Below are 27655 nucleotides of genomic sequence, written 5' to 3' on the forward strand. Positions count from 1 at the left end.
AGTCATATAAATTTTAATATTTGTTTGTCATTTTGCTTGAATTTCCTTTCAATAAGATTTTTTATAGATGTAATACATTGAAATTAAAAATTCAATGAGAGATTTCTTAAAAAATTAGAAATAGGACTACCATATGATCCAGCAATTCCACTTCTGTGTATTTATTCAAAGAAAACAAAAACACTAACTCAGAAAAGATATATGCACCTAAAAGTTCATCACAGCATTATTTACAATAGCCAAGATATGGCAACAACCTAAATGTCCATTAGCGGATGGATGGAGAAAGAAAATGTGGTATAAATACACAATGGAATATTAATCAGCCACAAGAAAAAAGGAAATCCTACCATTTGCAGCAACAAGATTAGACCTTGAAGGCATTATCCTAAGTGAAATAAGTCAGACAGAGAAAGACAAATAGCGGGTGATGTCACTTAATGTGGAATCTAACAAAAGCTACCCCTTCCCCAAAGAAAACACAAACCCACAGGGACCAAGAGTAGGTTTCTGATTGGTGGTTACTATAGGCAGGGTCAGGTAAAGGGTGGGCAAAATGGGTGAGATGCGTCAAAATGCACACATTTCAGTTATAAAATAAGTAACTCAGCGTGATGTTCTGTACAGCACGGTGACAGTAGTTAATAACACTGTATTGCATATTTGAAATTAACTAAGAGTGTAGATATTAAAAATTGTTGCGCACACACAAAAGTAACAGTTGACTTTCTAAGAATAATTAATAAAATATACAGTTATTCAGACGGCACAAACAAAAAGATAATCATATGTACTAAGCACTAAGACCCAAATAAGTATCAATTCAATATACTTCCCTGTCTCTTCGTCCAGTCTGTCTGAGAATCCTTTTAAAATTCACCAATAATGTCAGTTCTAATGGAAAAAATAATCCCTCTATTTCTTTTCTTGCATATTTTACCTGGGAGTGTTGTGTGTCCCACTCCCCCCCCCTTTTCTAAATTTTCTGGTGCTCCCTTTGAAGAGTTCTTTCAGTTGTAGCAACTTATTCTTGTAAACATGCACTTATCACATGATCTGGAAAGTACTGTTCTGTTTCCCGGGTCATCCACTCCTTTTTCTAAAATAGGAGGTTTCTAAATTTCTCCATTTACCACAACTGGTTTGAAACTGTGCTGTCCTTTTCTAAATGGTTCCTTTGTGTTAAGCCCAACAAGCCCTGTGATTGCTGATGCTGTCATCCTTGTAGACAGAATTTCCAAAAGCTCAAGCTCACAGTGCACATGTCGACTTTATATGAAGAAGTTTACGCTAAACTTACTTAAAACAAGGTAATACTGTCCTCTCAAGGTATTTTGCATGTGAGAAAGACAAATTTAGCATTTTTCATTGCAGTACTGGTTGCAACATGATGATCATGATTATGAAATGTGTATCAAGATGAATCCTGGTTTTACATTGTTATATTACTTATATTTTTATATTAAAAAGAGGATATTAAAGTGTTCAGAAGTCTGAAATGTCAAAAACATGAGCTCTCGTCTCAAAGCAGGTTTTGTCATTATAAATGACCTTATTTCCATACTGATAATAATGTCATGTTAGTTTGCTATCAACATATTATGCAGGCAAAATAACATGAAACATAGGAAGTAAATATTTTTAAAATTACAATGCAGGCTTCTGAAAATCACTATCCATGTGTTATAAGTTTTTCTAGGACCCAAAACAGATATGTCTCAATATTTAGAACGACCTTCCAAATATATGATGACGGAAGGTGATTGGATTTTGGGTGGTGGGCACACAATGCAATATATAGATGATGTATCATAGAAATGCACACTTGGAACCTATATAACCTAATTAACCAATGTCACCCTAACAAAGTTAATTTTTTTAAAAAAACAAACAGAATAATCTTACAACTATGTTTAATACCTGCTCCCCTTAATTATAAATCTTCTACATTTGGAATACACACATCTATGCAAACTTCAGGGATTCAGAAAAAAATAAACTGGTCTCATTTCAAGAGAGGTTAGGAAAACATCTCCAACAGTGAATTACAGAATTACCTCAACTGGAGTCATGGGGATGCAGGGGTAGGAGGTGTATAAAATTTTAAAACACATTTGGGAATACCTGAATACTTATATACTTATTCTTATTTTAAAATATATTTTATTATATGTTTTATATCACTTATTGTAATATTATTATGTTATATAGCCCTTATTTAATAATTTAAGTCATAGAAAAATATAATTGCAATGAGTTCTTTTTTTAGTTCATTAATTTATCAAACACTTTTGGAACAGATACTCTTCTTTTGGAACTATTTTCCCCCCTCTATATTGTAAAATCTTATTCTTGAAATTATTACAGATGTCCCCTTTTTCCCCCCTTGACCCTTCTAGCCAGCCCCCGCCCCTCGCCCCTGCCCCAGGCCTTCACCTCACTATTGTCTGTGTTCATGGCTTGTGCATATATGTATACAAGTTCTTTGGTTAATTTCTTCCCACCCATCCATCCACCCTGCCTTCCCTCTGAGATTCTAGTCTGTGGAATAGGTACTCTTGTTTGCAAATACAATTGATTTGAACCTAAGAGCAGTCCCAGGAGACAGATACTACTGTTATCCCACTTTACAGCTGAGATTTGAACCCAGGCAGTCTTGTTCTAGAAGAGTAGCACTTGAATGCCTGGCTCTGTTGCTCCCCTAACAATAAAGTGTGGTGTCACTGAATCATCTTTTCTTTTATCAGATAACTTTACCGTTTTGAGGTTTTTAATGTCTTCCTGAGACGTAAATGATGATTCTTTTTGCTTAGTATGTATGCCATTTTAAATATATCAAATCCATTCTATCCTTTCACAGCAATGGAAATGCTTTTTAAAAACAGACTTGTCACAATTACACAATGATAGGAGTCATGTCATTGAATTGTATAGACTATTATATTATTACTAGAGGCCCGGTGCACAAAAATTTGTGCACTGGGGGGGGGGGGGGGGGCGGGAATCCCTCAGCCCAGCTTGCCCCCTATCACATACTGGGAGCCCTAGGGGATGTTCTACTACCTGCTCCCTGCTCCCCTTGGGGAGCGGGCCTAAGCCACAGTCTGGCCTCCCTTTGTGGGTGTCAACCGGGCAGATCGGGAGAAGGCACCAGCCCCATCACCGCACTGTTGCAGCCACTGCCAGTCACCGCAGCCACCAAGGTGTTTCCATCAACATGGACTCCAGTTCCTTTACCATGAAAAAATGACAACTTTCTTTAGGCATTTTCAAGAAGTGTCTTTCATAGGATATGACATTTCTTTCTTTCTTTCTTTATCCTCACCTGAGGATATGTTTCCATTGATTTTTAGAGAATGTGGAAGAGAAAGGGAAAGACAGAGAGAAACATCAAAGTGAGAGGAACACTTTGATCGGTTGCCTCCTGCATGAGCCCTGACCTGGGCCCGAGCCAGGGAGGAGCCTGCAACCTAGGTACGTGCCCTTGGTCAGAATTGAACCCAGAATCTGCGTTGGGCAGGCCGAGGCATTATCCACTGAGCCAAACCGGCTAGGACAGGATATGACATTTCTTAACCCTCCAGCAGCAGACCTTCCTTTTTTTCTCCAGGAGTGTGGTAAACAAAACCCTAGATCACCTATTTGGACTCTTATTACGCAAGTTACTAAGAATATTACCAGTGGCATACATGGAGCTTAACCAATCAGCAGTCAGAAAAGGTGTTTCCTCTGTAGTTCACACCAATTGCCGGTTTGGCCCTTGCCCAGGCCTAACGCCTCTGGCGAGTCATTAGCCCTGGGCCAGGGCACCCCCAGCTCCCAGCCACCGTGGCCATCAAGGATCGCTGGCTGGCTGCGCCCCGGTTCTCGGCCGCCACCACCATCAAGGATTACTGGCTGGCTCCACTCCGGCCCAGGCCTAAAGCCTCTGGCCGAGGCTTTAGGCCTGGGCAGGGGCACCCCCAGCTCCCCACCGCCGCTGCCGCCGCCATCAAGGATCACTGGCTCAATGATCGCTGGCTGGCTCCGCCCCGGCCCAAGCCTAAAGTCTCTGGCCAAGGCTTTAGGCGAGGGCCGGGGCACCCCCAGTTCCCTGCTGCTGCCATCAACGATTGCTGGCTGGCTCGTCCCTGACCCAGGCCTAAAGCCTCAGGCTGAGGTTTTGGGCCTGGGCTTTAGGCCTGGACCGGGGCACCCCCAGCTCCCTGCCGCCTATCGCTGGCTGGCTCCACCCCGGTTCCCCGCTGCTGCCGCCGCCATCAACAATCCCTGACTGGCTCCTCCCATCCCAAGCTGAAAGCCTCTGGCCGAGGTTTCAGGCCTGGGCCAGGGCACCCCCAGCTCCCTGCCACCGCCAACATCAAGGATCGCTGGCTGGCTCCGCCCCTGTTCCCCGCCATCGCCGCCATCAACCATCGCTGGCTCAATGATCGCTGACTGGCTCCTCCCTGACCGAGGCCTAAAGCCTCAGTCTGTGGCTTGGAGCCGACATATGCAAATTAGCCGCCATCTTGGCTGGCGATCAATTTGCATATCTCGTTGATTAGCCAATGGGAAGGGTAGCGAAGTTACAGTTAATTACCATGTTTCTCTATTATTAGATAGGAGTAGGGGCCCAGTGCATGAATTCGTGCACCTTGAAAGGAATTGTGGGCCGCAAGGCTGTGGTTGGACATAGGGGCAGGTCTCAGCCCATTTTCCTCGCCCCCACCCAGCCCCTCCTGCTGTGGGCCCTGGCCCCCTGTCCACCAGCAGCCCTGCTCTTGCCACCACTGCTCCCAGGCGCTGATGGCGCAGAGCAATTGGGGCCAATGCCAGCAGTGGGTGTGAGCAGGGCTGGCACATCCCTGGGTATGATTGCCTCTCAGGGCTTTTCCACTTCCCTCTGCCCCTGAGGGGCAATCAGGCCCGGCAGCTGCCTCTCGCACCCGCTGTCGGCGCTGAGTGATCGGGGCTGGTGCCGGGCGCCCGCAGTGAGTGCGAGTGGTGGCTCCGGCACTGGCAGCAGGTGCAAGCGCCGGGTGGACTGCAGTGCTTGGGAGCAAAGAATTTTCATTAACCACCAGAGGCTTGGCCCGATGACAGCGACCGGCGCCCCACCTTGGTCTGCTGTCCCCACTCACCTGCTTCACCATCCCACCATGGCCAATGCCTGTCATGTTCCACGCGTGCCCCCTACTGGTCAGTACACGTCATAGCAACTGGTTGTTTGGTTCTGCTGTTTAGTCTATTTGCATATTAGCCTTTTATTATATAGGATAAAAACTAAAGTATAGTAGTTAACTCCTTCATCTATGTGTCCAGTCAAGACTTTCTATAAAGCCAAAGAGATTTTCCGAGGTTTGGATGTGGATTAGACAAAGAATGCTAAAAAATAACACTCAATACCTCAAGCTTCAGTAATGCTTGTTCAAGTACACAGCTCATGGATTTGGACTGACATCATTTTACTTTCTTACATTTTCTGAAGCCAGACTTGACCTATGTGTATACTTAGGATTCAATTTCCTTCTAACATGAATTGATTATTCTGTGTGATGTTTATTCACATTAAATAACTCGAGTGGGCACTGAGTCTGGTTGATTTATTTTAGCATGTGTTAGCGAGAACAGTTTTCGGTGTAGCTCATCTAATTGAGCTGCACAGCAGAATAGCTAGTGTCCAGACGTCTCCCTCATTCGGCCACGGTTGTGTTGTAAGCCTCTGATTTTAACATCTCCAGTGAGTGGCATTGCACTTCCTATTCCCTGATCAGAAGAAGAGGCAAATACATTCCTTGGATTTTACACAGGAAAAGTTTTCATTTCCTCTAAATGTTCTTCATAGAGAAGCAAAATAATATAATTTGTCCTCATAATTTTAGAGTATAATTATAATTACATGACTTCTTAAAAATGGAAATAGATAGCTAAATAACATTTTCTCTGTGAAATACAGAAAAAAAAGTTTTTGTATAAGCTGTTTAAAATATTGCTGGCAATTATATAATATAGAAAGTTTCTATGTTTCTAAATGGCTACTTGTTACAATAATAAATTACCATATATTCAGTTTTTAAGTGTTTCTGCTTATAGCGTGCACTTTCTAGATATTGTATCTCTGTAGTTATAGGGTTTTGATGGTTTTAGGTTTTTTGTTTGTTTGTTTGTTTATTTATTTTTTTGTTTTTGTTTTTTTAGTGGCTGTGACTTTTCCAATAAAGATGTTAATGCAAAGAGATAATGCCTGGAGTTGAGCAGGTATCAATGGTTCATTTCCTTCCCATAGAGGAACATGTTCTCATGTTATATAAACTCAGTGTTACATTCCGGGAGGATGTTATACACAATAACAATCACAGAGAGGCACCAGGTTAGACAGAGCCCTTCGTAATGGTTTTTTTTGTGTGTTTTTTTTTTCATGTTAAGGTTGTGATGTAAATTGATCTTCCTGCTCCCCCCCTCTAGTGTCTGACTTTGATCACAAATATTCTTTTTTTCTCTTCTTGGGTTTAGAAACTAGTGCATATGGCTTTCAAAGTGGCAAATTGATTTAATCGACCCAGATTTAGAAGGGAATAGTCATCTGACTATACAAGTATGAAATTAGATAGAAAAGGATTGTCTGTTTTCACTCATAGAAGTCATTCAAGTTTCTTTGACTTACTGATTTCAAACATCAACAGTTTTTGAGTAATCACAAATAAATAAGGAAAATAAACGTTATTTCCTAAATAGCTTGATTATCAGGAAACAGAAAACATATAATTATTTTGAAACATTTTCTGGTCTTCAGAAGACCAGGTAATAATGAAGAAGTGTTTACAAATTGACTAACAGGCCAATTTAAAAATAATTTTCAGAAATATAAAGTATGGGTATGGTGAGGTTTTAGCTGATACTGTTTTGCTTTAAGGATGATGACATGCTCTTTAAGAAAACAGGAAAAATAGGATGGATTGAATGAAGATATAAGTGAAGGCAAATGTTGAGTTATCAAGTACTCATGGAACATTATTTCCATTTACGTAATTTGATTATCATGGAATCAGATGTGAATTTTGACATCACTGAAACAGGAAATCATAGGAAACTGTTTCACTTCTTCAGTGACCCACAGCTACATGAATTCTGCCTGGTTCTCATGCTAGAAAAGCAGAATTTCTGTCTGTACCTTTGGCGAGGAGAGAAGTCACTGCACAGACATTGTCAGTTTGCCTAACTGTGCTTTGCAGACCTTGAGCCTTCATCCATGCTGAGAGCAAACACAGGCTGTTAAATTGCCTTTGTAAGTACTACCTAAGGGACTCCGGGGAGGAGGGACGAGGCAATAACAGTGGCTGCAGCCGCCTTCAAAACAGAGAAGATGAAATGTGGAATGCAGACTGAACCTCGTTATGGTCTTGTCGGGGAATAAAGTTGTGTGGCTGCAAGCAAGGGTCTAACCATAGTGCCTAGGAGTGATGGACAAAACCAAGAAGAGACACACCCTTCTATGCACGCCCAGCATACAACGGTACATTCCAATCTTGGTGCTTAAAACATTAAGAAGGAAAATAGTGTCCATCTATGGTCATAAAAGCAAGGCTTAAAAATAGGTAGAACTATGAGTAGCATCCATGTGGAATTAGTGGGTTTGTTTTTTCCCCACCAACTTTACATATGACCTGAAGTTCTCTTATGTTAGAGGTTCTTCCCTTTGTAACCTGAACGCTTCCAATTTTGACAGTATTATTTAAATACTGGAGGCCTGGAGCACGAAAATTCTTGTACTCGGGTGGGAGGGGTCCCTCAGCCCGGCCTGTGCCCTCTCACAGTCCGGGAGCCCTCAGGGGATGTCCTAAGCCGCAGTCTGGCCTCCCTCTGCAGGAGGCCACCAGAGGCCATTCAGAGGGCAATCAGGGGACGGTGCCACCGCCATCACCCTACTGATGCCACTGCTTTCGCTGGTGGCCTCCCTCTGTGGGAAGCGACTGGGCTACTGATCAGGGGATGGCAGGGACAGGTGTGGCCCCGCCCCCACCCTCCATCACCCCTCTGTCACAGCTGGTTGCTGCCGCCTCTACCCCGCCCCCCCCCCCCCCATCGCCGTCCCCTCCCTCTGCCCACTGGCACACGCCTTGGCTGGTCTGGCACCACCTGTTCACTGGCCCCGCCCCCCCCAACTGGTCTTTCCACAGTTTGGTTGATTTGCATATTACGCTTTCATTATATGGGATGCAAACACACCTGGAAATAGTAACTCCATTGCGTTAGCACAGTTGCTAAGCCTTCAGGTGTGACTTGCTGGTGAGGCCACATGGAAATAAGTTCTTCCAGAGGGAGGGGCTATAACGAGAAAGGATCTGGAGGAAAAAAGGAAAACATTAGATAACCTTTGCTTCTTTTTTTGTCCAGGGCCCGTACTGCTGGTTTCAACCCAAGTGACATCCAAGTTAAGCACATTGTAGAGTTTGTCAGTGATAGTGACCTAAAAATAGTCATGTGTTTTGATCACTGGGTTTTATTTCTTTTCTATGGCCCAGCACACAGCTTTTGACTTGAGTAAACTCAACAGCTGGGCCAGTACAAATACAGAAGAGCAAATACAGTAAAATACATGCAGTAAATATAGTAAAGTATTTGCACTGTCATATAAGTAGCATTACCTGCTTCACAGCAAAGAGTTTCCTTTCCAAATCTTAACCATCAAAGAGCTCAGTCTGATGTGTGAGTTTTGGTAGGACCTCAGCTGGCCTGTAAAACGTGCGCATCATGTTTTGGGGGTATTTTATGATTTCCAGAAACATAATGTTCCAATGGGAAACTTAGCAGTTATTCAAGAGCTCAGGGATGGTTTTCTCCACGTCTAGGGCATTGTTGTTTGCAATCTGGAATTATCTCATCCCTGGGTGCTGTCTCAGGATGAAATACACAAAATTGAATGTGGGTCATCTGTTGGATTCTCTTTCATTTTCAAGACATATTTTTTTCCCTGTGAGTAAGATGAGATTCTGTTGTACTTCTCCTTAATACTCCTAGTGACTCTCACAGTCCCTAACACTCAGCAGGGCTTCACTTAGTGTTTGTTAAATGAATAGTAAATAAAAATAAAATGGAAAGAAAAAACAGGGCATAAATGCAAAGACAGGCAATGGTAGTGCTAATGATATTGTGGCTACATGTTGTAGAATTACAGAAGAGGAAATATGATGTTAGTGGTTGGTTTACCATACAATACACAGCGTAGAGTAAAACTGGAAACCATAGGATGTGATTTTACTTTATTCTAGTTTATTCTAGTGAAAGAGAGAAAGGAGTTCATTAGCATTGGAAAGCAAAAATGGAAATTATTTCTTTCTATGTTTTCTTGCAAAATATTTATCTGGTCTTTATGTTGTTCCAGATTATAAGACATTGTCAGAGTGTTTGGATATTTAGGGCTAAGGTAATCTTACATGATATCAAATTAAACTTCTTTTTTCACATACATTTTGGGAGACTTTCAGGAAAAACCCCTATATAAAGTTTCTGAGAAACACCCTGTAAAAACTTTTTCTTTTTATGGGACATACTTGAGGTCCGGTGCATGAAATTTATGCTCTTGGATGGGGGGGCCCTCAGCCCGGATTGCGAGAGGGGGCAGGCCAGGCCAAGGGACCCCATCAGTGCATGATCGGGGCTGGGGAGGGACGCGGGAGGTTGACCAGCCGAGGAGGTGCCACAGTTGGGCTCCAGGGCATGTCCGGCCCGTCTCAGTCTCGATCGGCTGGACCCCAGCAGCAAGCTAACCTACCGGTAGGAGTGTCTGCCCCATGGTGGTCAGTGCACACCATAGCGAGTGGTTGAGTGGCCTTAGCATATCATTAATATATTACACTTTGGTTGGATGGCCGACGGGATGATCAGACACTTAGCATATTAGGCTTATATTATATAGGCTATGGGGTAAAAATCATCCGTTTAAGTAGTGGTTCTCAACCTTCCTAATGCCACGACCTTTTAATACAGTTCCTCATGTTGTGGTGACCCCCAATTTCATTGTTACAAATTGAACATAATTAAAGCATAGTGATTAATCCAAAAACAACATGCAATTATATATGTGTTTTCTGATGGTCTTAGGCAACCCCTATGAAAGGGTCATTTGACCTCCAAATGGGTCGTGACCCACATTTTGGTAGAGAGAGGCACAAAAATATTTCAGAAGGCTATGGCATACAGTTATGTGCTAATATAATACTATTTGACTAAATGCAAAGCAAAAGCATATAAACAAACAACCTGAAAAATAATTAGATGCTCACAGGCAATTTTAGCATAGCAAAACAAGAAGTCAAAAATCCCCAGACTGCCGAAACCGGTTTGGCTCAGTGGATAGAGCGTCGGCCTGCGGACTGGGGGGTCCCGGGTTCGATTCCGGTCAAGGGCATGTACCTGGGTTGCGGGCACATCTCCAGTGGGAGATGTGCGGGAGGCAGCTGATCGATGTTTCTCTCTCATCAATGTTTCTAACTCTCTATCCCTCTCCCTTCCTCTCTGTAAAAAATCAATAAAATATGTTTAAAAAAAATCCTTGGATGAGGATTAACAACAATTAAAAAAAGAAAAAATCCCCAGACTACTATTAAACAAAGCAAAACAAAAACTGCCAGCATACCTTTCATTCATAGTTGCAAATCATTAAACATCTACGAATTAGAAAATAGAAATGATATTATAGATATTCTATAGTTTAGATACTAAGAAATGATAAAAGAAAACCCCATCATATTCTTGTCTTTGTGAATCCAAGGCAATGTACTTGCCTTCTGTTATCCCTATTTTGTTTTAATGTATGTTTTTCTGGACAGAGTAGACCTAGCACATCAGATCTACATGAATAGTGTCCATCCTTTTCCCTGTTTTATGTATATTTTTATAGTTCTCTATATAATTACTGTTTGGAATTCCAAGTTACAGAGTGAGAGGGGAGACACACACATACACACAGAGACAGACAGAGACAGAGAGATTAAATGTGAATATGAAATGAACATAAGACTAACACATTTATAGGTATTTTTGAATCAGTTCCTTCCTTCTATCTTCCTTCCTTCTTCCTCTGCCTGATATATTTTCAATAAAAAACTCCAAAGTTAATATTGCATCACTGAGACAGATCATGTGAGCATAATGTAGGTAGCAGTAATTAACTTCCAATTTAAATGCAACTTGATATGAAAATTTTAGAAACAGTTTTTAAGATCTGTCTAGGAATTCATCTGGCCACAAACTGAGCCTACTTTCTATAATACATCACTTTGTTGTGTGTTCACCACACCAACTCAAAACTCCTTCTATATAATTTTATTAACCAATGTTACCCCAATAAACTCAGTAAAAAAAGAAAAATGAATAAATAAAACTGAGCCTACTTTATACCAGTCTCCAAAAGAATTGCCCAGACTGGAAATGCTTGATGCTCTTGTCTATGTGTATGTTGATTAAGCTCTGGATATTATATTTTGGCTAAATAGCAGTAAGATCTAAGTTAATGATTCTGCCTACAATTATATGTAATCATTAAGTGCTCGACTCAATGCTCAGACATGACCTAATGACCAAATATGCTCACTGTTGTTTCTTCAAATCCTAATTTTGCTGAAGATCTCTTTCTCTCTCTCTCTCTCTCTCTCTCTCTCTCTCTCTCTCTCTCACACACACACACACACACAAACACACACACACACACAACTGCTAATAAAGACGGTAAACAGATATTTGTATTGAGGCCAGTGAGGGACACAGACATTACATTTTCACGCACCTGCACATACATGATTCAGAAAATCCACAAACTATTATTTCTGTTTGAGTTCTCAAAGTCCTCGAAGAGAACGCAGTCCCTTTCAAAGCCCTTAAGCCTGCCTTGCATATCTCCTCCCAGAACTCCCCCGTCCACTACTTGTCAGAGATTCTATGAATCAGGTATTTGACAGTGGGTGTCATTAACTGATAGCAAATTAATTCAAACAGCCCTGACTCCATGGCAGACAACACTGTTATGTGTCTCTTGGTATTATTCATTGTGTTATAAAAGAAGAACTTCAGCATTTATCATCCCATTTACAATTTTGTGTTTGTTGATGACACATCATAGCCACAAGGAACCCTTGCCGTGCACAGGGACAGGGACATGCACAAAGCGCTTCAGATGAGAAGAGTGATGACTTTTTATATTTAACTCATCGCAGCTCTGGACAGCACTGCTGGCATCCAACTCACAGAACTATTTTACAATCCATTTTGTAATTGAACCAGCAAGAAACAAGATGTGTTAAACAAATGTGAAAAATAAGCCTCCGCCTGTTGGGGAACATGCTGCCTATTGCATGTCCAGTTTTCTTGGGGAAGGAGTGTCACAGTTCATTGGCTTTATTCACGTGTAGATGTCAAGTACAGAGAATGAAATATTTTCCATCCTATGCATAAAAGTAGTTTGATTTTTCTTCCTCTAGGGGCAAGTAAAAAAAATAAATAAATAACCACTACCTTGTACAAAATTCAGGAATATGATGCCACTTGTTTTATGTTGCAAGAACTGAACTGTGACTGTGCTAATGTAGAGAGAAAAATCTCATTTTGATTATAGAATGAACAAGGGAGAAATTTTAATAATTCCCTAAACTTATTTCTTCAAGGGTATTTGGAGGAAAAAAAAAAGAAGACATTACATATTTAGAGGACTTGGTTCTATTCCTTTGAGTTGAGTCTACACAAGTTCTTGACTTAAGGACAATCTGAGCTCACCAAATGATAGGGGAATTATAAAGAGTACACTACACACCTTTTATACACAGTGGATATGCTGTGGTGGTTAAACACTAAATTTTGAAACATCTGCACCAGGTAGATTACAGAGGGCATCTCTTAAATAATAAAAATAACTGTGTATCTGGTTGCACCAAAACAATGAAACTTTGATAAATACTTGAAAATGTTATCCTGTTCATCCTGCAAAAGTGGCAGCTGTGGCACAGTGTACCACCTGAGATACTTTAAATGCAATTACATTTTAAGAAAAACACATTAATGAGTAATAGTTCATCTAGCAAGCAGTCTATTCATGTTTCCAATGATTATCAATAAATGAGAATCCTATGAATGCTCAATGCACTCTGAAGGTCAGTTTTTATGATTGCATAATTTTAAACCAGCTTCATCCTCAGTGGCTATTAAAAATAAACAGGAATGAATTAATGGTCTCTTAACTAAAGCGGACATTTTATACGAAACAAAAAGAATATTAAGTGTGCCCTGCTTTATGTGAACATATTAAGAGCTTTATTCTGTGGACTACATTGGGAAGACCTAGGATCTAGGAACGCTGGCCCTGATATCCAGGGCATTGAAAGGGTGATGTATGGCTGGCTGGAGAGTTGACTATTGCTGCAGAGATACAGATGACGTGGAATCTGGTAAAGATAAGAATTTCCCTCTAATCTGTGGTAACCACAGGGTAAGCATAAATGCTAAAACTAATCTTCTCTCTCTTAGCTATGCCTCCTAAACTGTCAAGATGTTTTCTCCTTGACAGAGTTAGAATCAAACAATTACAAAAACACACACTATAACCCATCATGTTCCAAAAAAGAAAGACAGTACCTTATCCATAACTGGGCATGGTGACTCTTTATTTCCTTTTTTTGTCATCTTCTTATATTTATGCTAACATAATGAGACTAGCTGCACACGTGAATCTTGCCCACTATGTACTTAAGTGTGAGGATGAAACTTACCCATATTTGTATTTTGAGTACCCGGCATGTCTCACATATAGTATGTACTAAATAAACACTTGCTGTGTCTAATCTTCCCGAGAATCTTTGTCAATGATAATGCTAGTTTCTCTCACTTGAGAACCTTGACTTCAAACTATTCCAGTTTGACTCTTTTGTTATACCTAATTCTGGCAGTTCTGCCCTCATCAAGCAGACCCTCATTTTAACACACTATTATTACAAAACGTTTTAGCTTACCTGCCTCCCTGATCTGGAGTTCTTCTACCTTGAATCCAGTTTACATACAACCATAGTACTAAATATCCCCAATTAGTCCCTGCTCAAGTAATTCTGCATTTCCTATTATATCAAAGTGTAATTTCTCCTGTATTTTACATCCTCTATAATTGTCTGCATTTTTATCAAACTTTATTTTTCATTATATCAATAATATATATCAGTCGAAAATTCTCATTCATTGATTCAACACACACTTTCTTATCAACAGTAATATGCCAAGAACTGTTTGAGGTTCTGGAAATATTGTCAAGTTCCTATCATCTTTTTGGGGGGGTGGGGGGTAGTGGAATGGGTGGCTATAAAACAAACTCACAGAGATTATAATCAAACTAGAGGCCCATTGCACAAATTTGTGCACGGGTGGGGTCTGGCTGGCCTGCCCCACCCCTGATCGAGGTGGGGTGAGGTGATTGGGGGTGGAGCCAGCTGGGAGGAGGGGCCGCAGGAGGTTGGCTGGCTGGTCCGCTCCCTATCGGGACAGGTTGGCTGGCCGCAGTGAGCATCATAACGACTGGTCGTTCCAGTCGTCCAGTCGCTTGGCTTTTGTATATATAGATGAGAGTGGAAAACTATGTTACATGGGGATAAGTGGCATGAAGCAAAATAAAGCATGATATGGAGACAGGCCGTAACGGGTTGCTCAAGGAAAGCCTCTCTGATTAAAAAAAAAAAAAAAAATCAAAGAACCTCAGAAAAGTGAGGAACAAGCCATATGTGTTTCTGAACTTTCCATTTAAGAAAATATTAAGGCCGTAACTGGTTTGGCCTGCAGACTGAAGGGTCCCAGGTTCGATTCCGGTCAAGGGCATGTACCTTGGTTGCGGGCAGTAGGGGGTGTGCAGGAGGCAGCTGATTGATGTTTCTCTCCCATCGATGTTTCTAACTCTCTATCCCTCTCCCTTCCTCTCTGTAAAAAATCAATAAAATATATTTAAAAAAAGAAAATATTAAGACCATCAACATCCTTGGCTGTTGGAAAAAAAGCAAGTAAAGATAACATGGTGGTTTGGATGGCAGTGGTAAATGCAATAGCAAGGGCAAATTACATGTAGCTTCAACTTTTAATTCACCAACTAGTAAATGTGTACTGAATGGTATACTAAATGTTTGGGCCTGTACTAGATTCTCATTCTTTCTTTTCAATTAGCCCAAATGTAATTGTGGTGTGGTTTTTGGAGAAAAGTCATATCATGATTTAGTAATTCCAAGGTCTGATATATGACCAAACTGTTCAGAAGATATTATCAATTATCAGAAGGTACTACTCAATAACCAAGTATCTAATAAATCACTTTGGCTGTTATCAAGTTTGTTTCACTTATCCTATGGTGTGATTTCTATCTGTCTCAGTCATTCAGAATATAGACTCAAGCCCAGTGTAAGTGAAACATGGGGTTCAGGGTGCAGATTTTTTCTGTGGGTCCTTGTCATCACGAAGTTTAAAGCATAAACTCGTGGACAAAAAGGCTTCTTTAATGAAAAATGTAGAAGTTTATTGGAAGCAGATACAAACACCTTCTAGGCAGGGGTGTCCCCAAAGGAAATACCTTGAGGAGGGGCCCCCAAATGGAAAAAGCATGCTCTCTCTCTCTCTCTCTCTCTCTCTCTCTCATGGGAAAATTAATCTGAAAAATTAATGTCCATGTCCCTTTGTCTCAGTTTATATATGCTGCAGTTCTTTGTCTGAACTTGACCCTTTCTAATTGGACCCTTACTTGATTTTGAACCCCCATGCTTTCCTTATTGGTCATTCTACTACATGGTATTAGTTTCAAAGCTCAAAGCCCACATGGTGTGCCCCCCCCCCCCCTTATCTTGCAACATTCCTTTATCCTCTGTACAAGTAGAATAAGCATTTTGGTGTCTCCAAGCCCCCATCTATGAATTCCTCTACGATGGACCCTCGCTCAGTTGTCCTAGCCGGAGATGTGTTATTATCTCTTAGGTCAGAACTGCTTTAGATCTGATTTCTGGCTGCTTTAATTGTTCAGGCCAGAGATATTTCCACCTGCCTGGACTCCCCATTCCTATCTTAAGCTAGCTAGTTATTTCTTTTCATAAGTAAAAAGGAACATTAGAGGAAAAAGAAAATTTTAAAAAGCCGCCCCCCCCAAAAAGTAATTTGTAAATCCAAACTTAATTCTTCCCTTCTTGGGAGAGGAAAGGAAGCATTATAGCTCCCAGATAAGAGTCTATTGATCAATAGGTTTATTAAATTCAATTTATTTAGTAACTTTGAATTTATTGATGGAGTTCTAGTTATATTGTGTGGTATACCAAAGTCCTGCCAACTTAATGTCTTAAAAAGTTAATTTGCTCATGATTGTGTGGGTCAGAAATGCAGGAAGAGCTCCAATGAGCTATCTACTGGATTACTGTGACATCTGCTGGGGTGGCCAGGGCTGGAAGATCCACTCCCTTGATTAGGGGTTAATCACTCACAGGTGTGGGGTCTCACTGCTCTGTGGTTTCCTTGCCTCTCCATGTGGCATCTCGGCCTTCAGGCACCCCTCCGCATGGTTTGGGTTTCTTGTGGGACGGTGATGTCTGTGTAGTCATACTCCCTCCATGGTGGCTCTCATGCCTGAGAGCCAGTGTTCCAGGAGCTCTCCATGGAAGCAAATGGTCTCTGATGTTCCACGTCACTTCTGCAGCTTTCTGTTGGGGACCGGTTTTTGAGGAATATAAATTAGATTCTGTCTGCCCATAGAAGGAGTAACAAAGAATTTGCAGTCACTTTTCATCTGTCACACAGATAATGCAGACTTTAATCATGACAATATAGAAAATTATAGGGATGATACGCATGAAGATGCCTTTAACCTCTATTAAAAAAATTAAAGTATGTTCAAAAAATGTTATTGACCAAATCAGAAAACAGATTATTGCATATTTAAAATTTTTATGGGCAAAATTAAAACAATTTTTTATAATTCTCAGTTATTGCTTGCATTATATTTATATATGTGTGTATATACTTGTACATAGGCATGTAGACATATAGACATTCCACTGATAAAGTGTTATGTTATTTAAATTTCTAAAAATGTTTTTGTAACTGTAAAGTGACTCAAATTATTAAATCTTAACATCAAGTGCATATTTCTATCTCAGGATTACTTATTTTAGAATTATTTACTCAAAAAGTAGAGAAGGAAAGCATTCATAAAACTCTTATGTAGTCACACTGCTGGTATCTGTTAAAAACCAAATTAGAAACATCAGGAAATCCAGTGCCTAAAGGAACATTTAAATTAATTATAATGTCTTAAAATATTTTGTGAGGAGTAATGAAGCTGAAAATGTGTGCCCTTTATTGTCACGACTTTGAGCCAACTGTTTTCTCTCTATTTTATATTTTTTATTTATTTATCTACTCAATCAGAAATCAGCAGTTACCCTTCAAAATATGCCACATATTCCATTATCTCCAAGTGTGCGTTATCAAGAGATCTCAGACACATTTCCAAGGGAAATCTGCAATTATGAAAGAGTTCAAGGGAATTGGGAACAGAGGCTTTTCTCCTTTATTAACAGTCACCACTTGAGAATTATTCACTGATGTGTTTCATTTATGAAGTACACAGCAAGTATCTCTAAACATGAAAATAACTATTTAGGTTACCTTTTTTGCATACTAGATTCCTGTTTGACTTTTTTGCTATAAAACATACCCTAACCCAAACTGTGTCATTTGTAGGAATGCCCGAAATATACAGGGAGGGATAAATGAAGAATGTGCTGGAGGGCTCCTGGAATGATTTGATTAAGAATGAAGGTCAATTCCTTCCTTTAAAAGACTAGTTATATGTCATCCTGAAACTTCTTTAAAGTCAAGGGGACGTGGCTTTCCCCTAATGTTGTAGGATGATTGTGGTGATGATGGTGAATTACTTTTGCATTTTCAAATGGTTATAATTGACCTTAACCAAAAGTAAAGATGCAGTGTCCAGAGAAATCCGTTTCTGTGACAGTCTATCAAATATCAAAGTAGAAGCATGTCTCATCTCTTGTTCCCTGAGGGAAAAAAGTGTGTGGATTAAATATCTTAGAATATAATATACATTTTATTTCTTATTGGTGTTAATTGCCCACCATACACTTTCCTATATAAGGTGATGGAAAAAAATATTTTAAAGTTCAAATCATATTTATCCATGACATGGCTGGTATGGCTCAGTTGGTTGGGTGTTATCCTGTGCACTAAAATGTCACCAGTTCCATTCCCAGTCAGGGCACATACCCGCTGGAATTTGGACTAAATCCCTGGTAGGGAGCTGGCAAGAGGCAGCCAATCAATGTCTGTCTGTCTCAACAATTTTTGTGGCAAAAAAATCATATTTATTCACTTAGACAACTTATTAATGATCCCAATATTAATATCAATTAGTAGGTATTTAGGGGAGATGGGAGATATCTGTAATACTATCAATAATAAAAATATAATTAAAAAATTAGTAGATGTTTCATTCAAATCAACTACTGTTAAAAAGTAAACTCCTAAATGCATCATGATTCAAACATGATAGAAAATTATTTCTTGATCATTTACAAAACTGGCATTCCCAATTTATAACTTTTTTCAAAGCAAGAACTCAAGGACCCCGAATCATTTCACTCAATGTCTATGCCATCCTCAACAATTAATTTTCAGATCACCATACTTATCTTTTATAGGCCTGTGGCAGCTGAAAAATACGGAGAAAATTGCCTGGGAAATTGTGATGGGCTAGTCGTTGGAAGATATAAACTTAAAACTCAATGACAGAGTCATACCTTACTGTCAGGTAGTCCAAGAAATGTAATCCAATTGTACGTCTCAGAAGAGATAAAATGAGTTGGATGGCAAGAAAGTCCATTTTAATTAAGACCCTGAGATCAACAAAATGAAGTAGGTGGACAGGAGGCATAGAGAAGGTTGGAGGTCCAGCTGTAGGCTCATTGAAGCCTCTGCTCAGACACCAATAATCAAGAATTTGTTTTTGAAGCCTGGATGGGTAACCCAAACCCAGTTTAGGGCTCTTAGAAGAATCAACCAATGAATGCATAAATAAGTGAAACAAAAAATTGAGTTTTTTCTCCCCCACCTTTCTTTAGAATCGATAATAAAAAATAATTCCTTTTTGAGAATCTTATAAACTATATTTAAACTAAAATGTACCAATAGCTGGCTCTTACACCCTCTCCCTGTCGACGTAAGTAACCATTTATAGTTGGGAATATAAAAGAGCATGAATTGTGTGTGTGGTTTCTGTATTATGTATCTGAAACCATCAAGAAACGTTTTATTTCCACAGTAGACATCAACACCTCTCAAGGAGATCCTCCAGTCATTTGACATTGTTTCCACTCCCCCTCCCCCTCTACAAGGGCAGTGAAGAGTGGCTTTCAATGGGAGCAGTGTTTCACTCTTCCCCTGGAGGACTTGACAAGTGTCACTTCATGATTCCTCAAAACAGCATCCTCATGGAAGCCATGGGTGTGGACCTGCCCATACTTTACCCTGATTATCTTTATTATTTTGCATTACTTCCCTGCACATGAGGCTACTGTCCTCACTCACCTGCATCCCTTCCATCCAGACAAGAAGTTATTTACATGGCTCGCATCCCAAGCTCCCCTCTTCTGCCACTTGCAGTAGAGTAAATGTCAATGTTTCACCCCTGGTTGTGAGTTCTCATTCAACCGTAAGCACTCTGGAGTCAGGGGTTATTTCTTTGTCATATTTGCATCCTGAGCTCCTTGCAAAAGGTCTGCCAGTGGCAGGTGCTCAAAAAAGCATTGTTGTATTGTGTAATGTGTTTGTTTTCCTCCCACGTCCGGCATGGTTCAGGTTTCAGGGTTCAGGATCTGGAAGAGGGGCCACACACAAATGAAAGAGACAAGACAAGAGATAATTTGGAAATTGGGGGGCCAGGCGAGAGCCCATCCCAAGAGGATGGACTCCGCTTGTGCTCAGGCCTCCCCATCCTTTTATTCAGTTTGGGATCCACCCATAGCCCTTAGGCAGGCAAGTCCCAATAACAGACTACCAGTAAGGATTTACATGACTATCTGTCAGGGAAGTTGCTTCAGCTACCAGGGTCTTGACTAAACACTGGGTGCATAGCTCTGACCTTTGCCAGGGCTTCAAGGGTCACCAGCCTTCAGGGTTCCTTGTTCACACCTCTCTGCTAGAGAAAACAGTAGGCGGCTTCCCACATTGTATAACTTGAAGCCTTCCACTGACTACTCTGACTTACTCTACTCTGAAATTTATACCAAAACTCCTATTTTGAGAGTTCCAATTAGGACAGAAATGCACCATGTTCTACTTTTGATTGTAGTGTTGCTTGCGAGCATATATACTGTTTCCAAAACTCATCCATCTGTATGTTGAGAATGTATGCATTATAGTATGCAAATTACACCTCAATAAACATAATTTGTTGATTATGTTTTTATTTTAGTTTTATTAAGATATAATTGCCATATAACATCAAGGTGTACAATGTAATGATTTGATATATGTTTAAATTATGAAATGATTACCACCATAAGCGTAGTTCACATCAATGACCTCACATAGTTATTGTTTTTCTTGTGATGAGAACTTTTTAGTGTATGACATAGGGAATATCGCCAATAGTATTTTAACTCTGTATATGAGAGATGGTTACTAGATTTATTGTGGTGATTACTTCATAATGTATATAAATGTTGAATAACTATGTTGTACACCTGAAACTTGTATAATACTATATGTCAACTATACTTTTCTTTTTTTAAAATATATTTTTATTGATTTTAGAGAGGAAGTGAGAGGGAGAGAGAGAGATAAAAACATCAGTGATGAGAGAGAATCATTGATTGGCTGCCTGCCACCACCACCACCACCCCCCCCCCCCCCCCCCACTGGGGATTGAGCCCACAATCCAAGTATGTGCCCTGGAATCCAACTGGGAACCCTTCAGTCCGCAGGCCGACACTTTATCCACTGAGCCAAACCAGCTAGGGCTCAACTATACTTTAATAAACAAAAAAGGAATTTGTTACTAAGTTATTTATTCAAATTATCTGGAATTTTACTTCATATGCATTTATTTTATAGGAAATAGTATTTTATGCATAATTCCAATAACATGCATGTGTACACCTATAAATAACAATATAAAATATATTGCTTAAGAAACCTTACAAATGGTTAAAATATAATAAAACAGAAAAATCTTCAAAATGTAGTGATCATGCAGGAATTAAATGAATCCCAGAGTTTCTAATTTTAAATGCGGTAATAGGCTTGGTCGATGAAATAGAAATGGGAAATTTTTCCATTCCTTGTGGCAAAATCTCCTAGAGTGTGCTTTAGGGGAAAATCTTCACTAACTCATAACTTAATTTAATTAGGTTGACTGCACTGCAACTCATGGGATAGGAATAAACTTTGGCCCAGGCAAGTGGTGCACACGTGGCCCTGGCTTCCGTGATTCCTTAAGGGACAGGCAGTGACCCAGTGTAAACCAATCAAAAGTAACACTTGGTTTTGTTTGAAACAATGAAAAGGAAGCACCCTTTTTTCTCTTCCTATGCTTACCACTAGGAGGGTATGCAAGTAGAGCGATTGGCAGATATCATAGGACTATATGAAAATTATGACCACATCAAAGTGGAGGTTAATGGAGCCAGGAAACCAACATTCTTATTTCTACCTGACAAATACTAACTTTGTGGATTGGTCTCAGAGCTATCTCTCTATTTTATGAATTCTGGGGAGGCAAATCTTTGCTAAAATAAGATTTAATTCTGTGCTTTAATGTTTTATTGATGATGATATAAAAGTGATCATAAAAGAATATTTCTTCATTTTTACAAAAAGCAGTTGAAGATACTGCCTAGTATTTTCCCAAAGTCTGCCTAGATTTTAGTGCCAAGAGAAAAGATCTCTTTTAAGATTATTTATTAAACTTACTTTTATTAGCATGAAAACTAATTCACTACATTTCTTTTGCCTTTCTGTAGGGGGCTGAGTTTGGTTTGCAATGCTCAATAATGATTGAAATAAACTCATCCATTCTCTGTTTAAAAATTTTCAGACATTTCCCTGTCTTATGGTTATTAATTGTCCTATGTTATTGACATTAATCTGATCAATTTTTACAAGGTAATCAGGTTATGTTATAAATGAAATACCATTAATTTGGTTAATCTTCAGAATGTACAATAGTGTTGAGAAATTTTATAAGAAAGCTGATATATCATGCAGAATCTATGTGTTAAGTCCCCATGTATCTCTAATTAAATTATTTTAATATTTATTTTCATTGTAGTTAAAATAGAATGATTGTAAGTACCTGTGATGATATTAAAAACTTGGAACAAGTTTTGATTAATAGATATATCAGCACAAATAAAATGATGATGCATGCAATGTATCAGTGTGTCAAATGTAAGAAAGATATAAAAAGAGTTGAAACAATTTTGTATAGTAACACTAATATTTTGGCATACGGATAAAACAACTTTATCATAAACAATAGCCCTAACTGGTTTGGCTCAGTGGGTAGAGCGTCAGTCTGTGGACTGAAGGGTCCCAGGTTCGATTCCAGTCAAGGGCATGTACCTCGGTTGCGGGCACATCCCCAGTAGCGGGTGTGCAAGAGGCAGCTTATGGATGTTTCTCTCTCATCAATGTTTCTAACTCTCTATCCCTCTCCCTTCCTCTCTGTAAAAAAATCAATAAAAATATATATTTTAAAAACAATATAACGATGCTCATATATTGCTAGAAAGAAAGAACATGACAATGAATTTAAAATGTTGAAAAACAACTTGTGGAAAACTAGTTTTAGTATTTATTTCTTGTGTTAATTTTTGAAAAACATAAACAAAAAAACAAAAGCAAAAAAAAAAAACAGACTTGCTAAATTGTCTAAGAAGTATTATTTTTACGGAACTATAGACTGAATAATACTTCAAAATTTAAAAGTTTTATGTGCATGTCTGAATGCATTTTGATCCTCAAAGCATCTTTTGGAGTAGGTCTGGCAGGTATTAATCCTTACTTTATATAAGAGGTTGAATGTTTATTGTTTCTGTACTTTCTTTTTAAAAAAATATATTTTATCGATTTTTTACAGAGAGGAAGGGAGAGGGATAGAGAGTTAGAAACATCGATCAGCTGCCTCCAGCACACCTCCTACTGGGGATGTGCCTGCAACCAAGGTACATGCCCTTGACTGGAATCGAACCTGGGACTTTTTAGTCCGCAGGCCGACGCTCTATCCACTGAACCAAGCCGGTTAGGGCATCTCTGTACTTTCTTGAATGACCCTGTATTTTTAGTAATAATTCTTGATGTCTGTAAGACACTGAATTTTATTGATTATAAGATATAGTCTTATTGGAACATTAACAAGTAATGAAACCTACAAATCATGGTCACTCAGGTGGAGTAAAGCCATTCCCTGTACATGTACAAACCTCAAAGGCCCCGGCATTACATTTGCAGAATGGGCGTTCCTGTGGAAGGTCATTCCCCAGAGATAATAGTGGAAAGCATTTTTAACTTATAGGAACCAAATAGTTGGAGTAATATTTGAAAGAGGTGGTAAGTCAAATATGTTTACCAATATACCATGACTATCACTACATAATTGCAAAATCAGATTTCAAATGCTAACATCAGTGGCTTTTCACCTGAAATGCCCTGTAACCAATGCTCTTAATAGGGAATGCCATTGTTTGGAAAGGCAGAAACATTCAACTCTAAATCTAAATGTGATTTAGAAGAGTTCAGTGTGAAGAAATTATATAATGTTAATTTATTTCCTTTATATATATTTTATGTATGTGCATGATAAAATCTTTCTCTAAGAATAAATAAACTCTCTCAATACATACAATATAAATGTTCTAGATATTGGAAAACACATAATTTAATTGACTCACTGCTTTCCTTCTTAATATTATATATAAAATAATGTGAATCTACCAGAAGTTGACCTCTTATGTTTAAGTGTCTGAACACTTAGTATCCTAAGTTCTGGCTTGGAGTATTTTGTTCCATTTATCTGTCAAATGATTCTTGTGTTGGTACCACAACATTTCAATTATTTATGCATACAGCACATGCAAACATTTTAGCATTTCTTAAGACATGTAAAAAGGAAAAAAAAAACCACATGTATCTAATTGAGAGACAATTCTGGTAAGTGAATTATCAGAAATTGTCAAAAAGACAATTTAGATTTTTTAAATGATCAGTTTATATAAGAAATTGTATATTTCATTTTTTTACCCTGGAACTATTGCTTATTTTTAAAAGTTTAGGAGACAGTAAAGGCTGTTTCAGAGCAATGATCGTTCCTGCTCACATCAGTGTATGATTGGTAAATGGGAGTAATTGCCTTAGAACATTCATTGAGATTCTGTCTGCTTTAAAGAGTGAAAAATCTAAAATTAAAAAAAAGTTCTGCCCTAGCTCGTTTAGCTCAGTAGATAAAGCATCAGCCTGTGGACTGAAGGGTCTCAGGTTCGATTCCCGTCAAGGACACATGCCCAGGTCACAAGCCCGATCCCCAGTGTGGGGTGTGCAGGAGGCAGCCAAGCAATGATTCTCTCTCATCATTGATGTTTCTATCTCTCTCTCCCTTTCCCTTCCTCTGTGAAATCAATAAAAAATATTTAAAAAATAAAAGTTATTAAGTTTTATAAATTATGCAAGTAATTCTAATAAAATTATGGTGATATAGATATTTCTTTATAGTTTTCTGTAGTTTTCAAAACATCATTTCTGTGGATATCTTGCCATAAAAAAACATGAATGACTAAAATTATAAAAAGAAGGGGGATGGACAAGAATCTATTGTACAAAATATAAAGAGCAATGTTTTTCTGCAATGTGACTTTTAAACCCTAAAAACTATTTTTTGCAATAATTTCTCACTCTGTTACCCAAGTTCTGAAGAGACTGTTTTCAGGCTACAGTGACTCCATCAGCATAGCCAAAAATCCGTCAAACATTGGGCTGAAATTGTCTTTTCTGGAATGCAAGTTACTATTTTATTATTTTATCTTCACTGGAGTAATCTCTCCCTACTATGGATAATATTTGACATCCTAAGTGATCCTATAGAAAAGTAGGAGTCATTATTTAAGAAAAATAATTGAAATAAAATTAGTTCCTCATATGTACTGTATCTTAAACTGATATTTCTTTTAAAAAAGTATTGATTTTTAGAGAGAGAGAGGAGGGGAGAGGGAGAGAGAAAAACATCAATCTGAGAGTGAAACGCTCCTGCATGACCCCTACTGGGATGGAGCCAGCAACCCAGGCATGTCCCCTTGATGGGGAACTGAACTGGCAGCGTTTTGTTGCACTGGACAACACCCAACCAACTGAGCCACACCGGTTAGGGCTTTAGACTAATATCTCAGACAAACCTGCTTATATGAGCTGGTGTCCGTCAAGTCTATGCATTCTTCAGTGGACTAGCATTTACTAGAATATTGCCTTCATCTTGGCAATTAAACAATTGAATCCACTAGTTGCATACAGTAAAAGCATTTAGAGAAAACACAGTAATATTACTAAAAATGTGAGCAAAAGTAATACCCATATTAGAATTGTGAAAGTCTGGCGTTAATTACCGTGGAAAAGCAATGCTAGAATAGTCTGGAGAATAATATGCATGAACAGTGCCATGCAAGGTCAGTGAACAGCTGGTTTTCCATTTTTATGGTGAACACTACTAATTAGAATGGATTTAAAATTTATTTAGCAGACACTCGAGCTCTTTAAGTTTAGATTGTTCAGGAAGAAAGACAAATATTCTAAGTAGCTTGGGGGATTGTGCCTGACTATTACGGAGTTGATATATGAACTAGTTAGTAAATTATGGAATTGACAAGTGCTTCATCAAGATGTACCATGCTCCAATAATGGTCCTCTCACTTTTATTTTTTTGGATGGCAATGAATTATTAAGGATTTTTTTCATTTCACATGGTCTAATTCGTTTGCATTTTCCTCCTACTGTAAGATTCTTAGATGCAGGAAGAATCTGGAAAAAAAGGGTTGTTCTTAAGGTAAGTTAGGGTCCTTTTGGATTAATTATAGGAGGTTGGCTGAAAGCTCCTGATAAGACTGTTTGAATTCTCTGTGATGTTGACATTTCTCCCCAATTTCAATAGTCCAGTGAGCATAGGCAGAGATAGATAGAGCTTTCCCACTGCCTTTATAGTACTAGCTACTGTGCTGAAGAGAACACACACACACACACACACACACATACACACACACACACACACTCACTCTCTCTCACACACACACACACACACTCACTCTCACACACACACACACACACACACACACACAACCTGAGAAGTTCAAAATGGCAAAAGTCACACCGTTGGGTATTGATAGGGCCAGCATGATGACTCAGAACCAGTTATTTGTTCCTCCCACCTTCAATAAGCAATTTCTAACATCACAGTTTTATCACCAGAGTTCCACAAAATGTCCTCTAATTGCTATGTGAACAAAGGGAAATCAAAAGAAAACAGCCTTTTGCTTTAGATACTAAACAAACTGAAAGGTGAAGGGAAACTCTTTCCTAGTAGTTTAGCTTAGAAAGAGGAGGACGAGAAACAGACAATATGTAAGATACAGACTCTCACTAGTCCCTGGACTTGCCTAAACAGCAAGCCTTCGTCCTGGCCGGGTAGCTCAGTTGGTTATAGCATCATCCCAATATGCCAAGGTTGCGGGTTCCATCCCCCAGTCAGGTGTCTCTCTCTCTCTCTCTCTGTCTCTCTCTCCCTCCCTCCCTCACTCTTTCCCTCCCTCCCTCTCCCTCTCTCTGTCTTCCTCTTTCAAATCAATTTTTTTTAAAAGATAAGCCATATCTAGGTGATAATATCATGAAGCATTTGTGGGTAATTGAAATGAAAGCATAGTTATCAGGTGCCTACTACTAACTCTGCAATGCTTTGCCTCTAAAAAATGAGTAAGAAAGACACTGTCCTCACAAGAGTTGTTACAAGGAGCTGTTGGGAGGGGGCTATTAACCCAAGGTGCAGAGGAAAAGACATGGACAAGACAATAAAGACGGTGGGGTTCATTCAGAGGCCTGATAGGCATGACCACTCATTTGTGCCTTGAGAGCTGTGTGTTTCTTTGTGTAAAGCCCCTTCTAGGCAAGGGGAGGGGTGGCTGGACGATGCTGGAGCACTACAGTGGCGGATGGGGCAGGGGTGGAGTGTAATGTCCCTCCTGTGGGCAGGAGGCCGGGTTTTGGAGCACTTTGGCAGGTCACAGTGGAAAGCCAGGACAATGTGGTTAGGAATCCGGACACTGTGACTAAAGCCTGCCTTGGTCGCCTGATGTGCTTATTTCAATCCGTTGGGACGCTAGAATGATAAAGGATGGGTGGGGAGGAAAGATTTCAAAGCTAGAAATGAAACGGGAAAATGTCCAAACAGAGACCCGAGGCAAAGAGAGCACGGAGGGGGGGCATTGTTGCTGATATTGCCCACATGAATCAGACCTGCCACAGGTCCTGCACTCCACGCCGGTAGAGAAAGGGCTCGAACCAGATGTTAGGATCAAAGGTTGTTGAAACTGGACGGGCTGCTACAGGTCAATTTGTCAAGCTT

At 39.5% G+C, this 27655-nt stretch overlaps 1 protein-coding gene across 1 annotated transcript in view; it reads left to right on the forward strand.

Annotated features, from left to right (window-relative positions):
* CNTNAP2 (contactin associated protein 2) overlaps positions 1-27655 on the forward strand; it is a 1802564-nt gene that overhangs the window by 170967 nt on the left and 1603942 nt on the right. The window lies entirely within an intron of this gene.

The sequence above is a fragment of the Myotis yumanensis genome, unplaced genomic scaffold (assembly GCF_028538775.1).
Source record: "Myotis yumanensis isolate MYYU_CA2020_CCGP unplaced genomic scaffold, mMyoYum1.0.hap1 SCAF_9, whole genome shotgun sequence".
Lineage (NCBI taxonomy): Eukaryota > Metazoa > Chordata > Mammalia > Chiroptera > Vespertilionidae > Myotis > Myotis yumanensis.